Below are 6639 nucleotides of genomic sequence, written 5' to 3'. Positions count from 1 at the left end.
TGTCCAAAGGAAGGCAAGGAAAGACCATTGACAGATCTCAAATTTTATAGAAATTGTCAACATATTATGTCTTGACTCCTCTTCACAATTCTGGAAGTTAGGTATTATATTTATATTTTATATGTGGGAAAACTGAGATTCTCTGAGGCTTGCTGCTTAGGGAAGGTCACATAGATTGTAAGCAGTGGAACTTGTATATCAATTCAGGACTGTCTGGTACTGAAACTCCATTCCCACTAAGCCCCACTGTTTCAGCACAAGAGAAGATGCCACCTTCTCTCTTTCTGCCCAAATCCAGATTTTCTGATTATTTTCCTTTTTGTAAAATCACGTCTCTAAAATATAGAATAGATTCAGCCTCTGAAGATGCACGATGGATTCTCTACCTGTGACTTTCGGCCATGCATAATCAGGTCAATAAATTAATTGAATACTTATTGCATACTTATTGATCAAGTAGTGGTGGCGTGGGACCCCAAGGACAAAAGCGATGCTCACCACCTTTTGTCAGCTTTCAACTCCATATGAAGAAGAAGATTCCACCCAAAAGATAAAAAAAAAACTATGACTTTTTCTTTAAATTGACAATTACTGAGTGCATTGTTTGTGCTAAATTCTAAATCAGTTGTCTCGTAATCCTCCCCCAAACTCTGTGAGGTCTGTACTATTGCTCTCATTTTACAGATGAGAACAATAGAACTACAAAGAGTTAAGTGAATCATTCCAGGTCAGACAACTAATTAATAGTGAATGCAGAATTTGATTTCCTCATGTTTTTTGAAAGATCTTATGTTATTTCCACTCTGATATATCACCTGCTCAATTTCCTACTGAACTGGCTGCAAACAAACACCAAAGAATTTAGGCAGTGAGATGGGATCTCAGTGCAAGGCAAGCAGGATAGTTTGGATTCATCAGAGAACCTCTGGGAAGGGACGAGTGAGTTGAATAAAGCCTGTTTAGGGTGAGAAGTAGGAGCAATGAGTGAATAGTGAAAGCAATGAGGGGATCTCAAATTCAAAGTCTGAGATAGAATAATCTATGGGCATAGGGCTCTGATTTGGCTGGAGCAGGGTGGAAGGCAAATTTAGAAGCAAAAGATATTGACAAAATGGGGAGATGGTGGAGCAGCAACAAAAAATAATAAAGAAATGCGGACACAAATGGGTAGGGCTGATGGACCTTCTTTGTAGATCTCTTACTCACATCTAAGCAATGCCCTACTACCATGTGTGGTAAAAAATCTTAGAAGTATGTTTTCCCTAATTTGACCCAAAATGCCTTTGGGTATATATGACTGCTTAGAGTTGGGGTAAAGAGTCAAGTTTTGTGGAGGCCAAGACTTCTGTAAGGCTTTACCCTGTTCTCTATCTAGAGCCCATGCTCTTCAGATTGACCAGATGATGGATGAATTTGAGACCTCTTCCTTAAGGGATCCCCAGGATTACTTCTTAACTCAGAAGTGGTGCCAAAGTTAGATTTTGGAGGTTTAGGCAAGTGTGGTCTAGTGAACTCATTTTGGTCTGTATGTAGCCAGTGCTAAAGGACGTGCTTAATTCCTAGCACCTTCCTATTGTGAATTCTTTTGTCCTAGAGCAGGTTTTCTCTATTCCATCCTTTGGACTATTGTAGAATCCTATCCTGTCTCACTGCCTGCAGGCTTGCCCCTGACCAATAGCCCCCCCCATACAGTTGCTTTATGATCATTCTAAACAGAAGCTTAACCCCATCACTGCTCTACTTTACACTCTTCACTGGCTTCTCATTGTCCCTGGAATAAATACCAAGTCCCTTAATTTACAAAGTCTCCACAATCAGAATCTCACCTTTCAAGCCTTATCTGTCAGAATTTCTGAACATTTACCCTCCTTATATCCTCCCCTTTGCACTCATGTCCCCATTCACATGCCTTCACTGTTCATCAATGATGATTTCTTGCTCATCTTTCTAGTCATGATCTGCGCCCGAGCTAACAGGAAGTGTTCACTGTTTTCTGGGAAGGTTAGGACCAGTGATTGAAGCATATACTCACCTTATACTCCTGGACTGCCTTATTCCATTTCATTTTTCTTATGCCCATTTATAGCTTCTCTACTAGACTGTATGCCATGGAGGGCAGGACAAAGGTATTTGAGAGCTATGTAACCACTTTGCTGGCAGAAAACATTCATTCAATAAATGTCCATGAACGAATAATAAACCACACATCCTGTGTCCTTGGTTTGTGCCATGAGTATTTTGTCACTTCTGGATCCACTGAAATGTCCACAGGCTTGTGACTAATCCACCTCCCCCACCAGGGCTTGGGCTTACTAATATTACTCTGATGTACAAGAGTAGTAATGGCCAGCACCTCTGGGTTAGTGAGTACCTACACCCCCAGTACCTGTTGTTTTGAACCCAATGTCCATCACATTTATAGACAAGAAACTGAAGCTCTGAAAGATGCAGAAATTTGACAGAAGAACAAGAAAAAAATTGTTTTTGTTCAGAAATTAAGAATATATCACTCTCAGGAACTGATGAAGCAGATACTTAAGAATATATCATATTAAATAACACAATTACAAAATTTGAGCTAATACACACATATACATATTGAATCTTAGGCTCTCCAAATTTAGGGTTGACATTATTTTCAATCATATTTGAAACATTTACAAAATTATTTTACAAGTCAAATATCCATGTAAGTCTCCATAAATTTCAGGTGAGCAGTATCAGATGAAAAACTGTGGTCGTGAGAATCACGGTGTTCATCAGGCCCACTGCATAGCTGGCAAGCACTAGCTGCAAGCAGAGTCTTGGGGACATGGTAATGTGGTAGAGCAGAGGATTGCAGACAGCCACTTAGTGGAGGCCAAGAGGAAGAATTCAGACAAAATCTACAAAATGATACAATGTGATCAAGTGGGCTTGATTCCTGAAATTAAATTAAAGGATATTATAACTTCAGATGTTGCATCACAAGTCACTACATACGGTGATTCAAAAGAAAACAGTTTTATATGTACTCATCTAGATAGATTCAAAAATTAAATGAAATTCAACACCTCTTTATAGGAAAAAACCTCTAAACAAATCAAGAATAGAGGGAAAGTTTTAATGAAAAAGTATATCTACCAAAAACCTATAATATGTAGAAATTTTGGAAACATTTTTGTTGAACAATGAGTAAGATGAGGATACACGCTCTCCAAATTACTATTTAACATTGTGTTGGAGAGAGAACTGTCAATTCAACCAGACATGAAAATAGAAATAGATTAAGCACTGGAAGGAATTGAATGTCACCACTCATGGATTATCTTATTGGATACATAGAAAACCAAAAAGGAATTATTTTATTCAGGCAAATCATTTCATTTTCATTTTATTTTATTTTATATATTTTTACATCATTTTTCATTTTTGCACAATGTATGCATTTTCATCTTGGTTACATTCCCCATGCAATTCCAACCCCCTTATTTTGACCCTACTCCTTCCTCCCTTCTATCCCCTCATAGCGTGTCTCTGGTTTATAGTTGCTTGCTGATTTTGATTTTTACTTTATTATAATTAGTCTTTTTCCTGCTATGAGTGAGACCATCCGGTATTTTTCTTTTTCTTTCTGGTTTATTTCACTGAGCATGATCCCTTCCAGCTCCATCCATGTTGCTGCAAATTGCATGAGTTTATCTTTTTTGATTGCTGAGTAATATTCCATGGTATATATGGACCACATCTTCTTGATCCTGTCATTTATTTTGGGGCATTTGGGTTATTTCCATAGCTTACCTATTGTAAATAGTGCTGCTATAAACATAGGGGTGCAGGTACCCTTTTGAATTAATGTTTCTGTGTCCTTGGGTAAATACCTAAGAGTGGAATTGCTTGATCATATGGAAGCTCCATCTTTAGCAGGTTGAGGAATCTCCACACAACTTTCCATAGTGGTTGGACTAGGTTGCACTCCCACCAGCAGTGCAGGATAGTTCCTTTTTCACCACATCCTCACCAACATTTGTTGTAACTAGTTTTTTTAATATGTGCCATTCTCACTGGTGTAAGCTGGTATCTCATTATAGTTTTGAGGAAGCAAATCATTTTAACTAAAGGAGTGCATGAGTGCTATTGCTTGAACTTTAAGGAAAATACTTTTCTAATAATCATTAATAATCCTATATAATACAAAAAGAAATTAGAAAATACAACTTTTTCAAAGTTACCATTCACTGACTAATATGAGAAAACCTGACAATACCAAGTATAGGAAATGTCGTTGAGAAAGAGACAATTAGTACAACTTACAAATATTGCTGGTGCGAATGCAAAATGGTATAGCCACTTTAGAAGACAGAGCATTAATTTCTTATAATGTCAAAAATACACTTACTGTATCACCCAGAATTTCTACTCCTAGTAATTTACCCAAAAGAAATGAAAACATGCCCACAAAAAAACTCATCTACGTACTCCAGAGTCCTAGTTTATCTTGTTGCAAATTCCTTCCTTAGCTTTATTTATGTCTGTCACTTTCACTAGTCATTGAGCTCCTACCTCATGTATTCAGAATTCTATCCTTTCTTCAGCTCCATATCCCCAGCATTTAGAGTACTGTCTCACTCAGAGGCAGGGCCTAATAGTACTTTTGAACATCATAACCAAAGAGTGACGATGATGATGGCCTGGGATTCTGGGCTGTTGTCATATTTTTGCAAGTGCTCTGTTTTCTATAATGCTTATACAACATTAGAAGATGTTCACACAGCTATCAAAGAAACATGAGAGGCCTCAACAGGTGCTACAGAAGGTACTGTCACTCCCAATTAGCTTTTTTTTTAAGATTTATTTTATTTATACAAGAGCTGGGATAGAGGCCAGACGTGCAGGAGGGTGAGAGGATTCACCAGAGACAGAGTGAGGAACAGAACAGGCAGACTGATGAAATACACTGCTGAGGGGAGCAACGGGCGAGAGAGGAGAGGTCCACTCGCCATGTGGGTTGCTCCACAGCGGTGCGCTCAACTGCCTGTGCCACCAGGGAGGCCCCCAATTAGCTTTTTAATGTACAACCTGGAATTCAGATAATCATGTAAAACCAACACTGAAGAAACATACCGAGGAGGACAGATGCAATCTGTCAACCAAGGATGGGAAAATATCAAGGTAACTGATTTAAAAATCTACATTTGACAGCTTCTGTAAAATATTTTTAATTTGATTATCCAAATCAAGCTATAACAGTTGTGCTTTTAATCAGATATTATATTTAATGACATAAAAAAGTAATAGCTTTACTTCCATTTTTAGAAATCCAGACATTTTTGAACTTACAGAAAAATCTATCTCCAACTCGATGATCAGCAAAATCAGCTCACTCCATGAATATGATATTAACATGGAGCATGTAGATTTCTAGTTGATAGAGAATTTCCCACACATCATCTCATTTGAGTCCCATAACAACTTTGAGGTCAGCAGAGCAGTGATTATTACCCCCCATTCAAAGTAGAAAAAAACTAGAATTCAGTGAAAATACATGACAGAGCAAATTGTGTATGTAGTGGGAGGCCCAGGTCTAGATCCTACATTCTTTTGTCACTATTTTCAATACTTTGCACATTGGACCTTTCCTAAGCTATTGCTTGTTGCTTTCAGCAGTGACTGAAGGCTAGCCTCGATGCATGCATCTGACCAATGTGACATGTCAGATACTCCAATATCCAATTTTACACCATTAGTCAGCAGTCACTGAATGGAAGTTCAGGATGTCATGAGAATCTAACATTGATCTCTCAATTAAAAGGAAAAACTCCCCCGGGAGCCAAACTTAAAGATAATTGGTTTTCTTGTTTGAATTGTATCTACCAGTCCCTGCTTGCAGAAGATAGATACTTTGGCAAGCATTATACTCTTTCTAAACCCAAAGGATGTCACATGCTTTGGCCACAACTACCTGAAAATTAAAAGTGCCTTTAGGTGATCTGTTTGTACTCTTGGTTTTTTTTTTCCCCTCTTGGAAGCCTAGTAGGCTCCAGGGAAGTTAGGGAGAAAAGCATAATTGTAGAGATATAAAAGCAAACACTGGAAAAGTTAGGGTTCTTAATGCCTTGTTGAGTGTTATTAAAGGACATGAAGCCACGTGGCTGTTTTCTGGTTGGCGCTGCATCTTCTCATGGGCAAGCCACATAGTAGTGCTACAGCAAACCAGCTTCTTGTCTTGCCAACCTGCTCTGGGCACCACTAAGTATTTTGGGTTGCACATGTGCAGATGGAACAAAATACATGTTTTGAGGAAGCAACGTGACCATCTCTACCATGGACTCATGCTAGGTTTCTAGGGATGACTTAACTTTCCAAACTCAAGTGGAAGGAAAGAGATGAGGTAATTATCTTCATCTTCACTATCCACCTGCATTTTTACCACCCTCCCCTTCTCCACAACTGAAAACTCACCTTTCTTGCCTTAAGGTGACGCTGCCACTTGTCTATTTCTGCATTCCACCCCCTCTAACCTTCTAATTTCCTTCCAGAGGCTCCTTAGTCTTTAATCCATCCATCTGTATGTCATTCATATGTCCTTCTTTCTGGCTTAGAGTCTGCCTAAATCCTGGTCAATTTTCTCTTTTACTAAAAAGTGAAAACAAGAATAAA

This window comes from Talpa europaea, assembly GCF_964194135.1.
Source record: "Talpa europaea genome assembly, chromosome: X".
Taxonomy (NCBI): domain Eukaryota; kingdom Metazoa; phylum Chordata; class Mammalia; order Eulipotyphla; family Talpidae; genus Talpa; species Talpa europaea.
Note: the sequence above shows the minus strand (reverse complement) of the source record.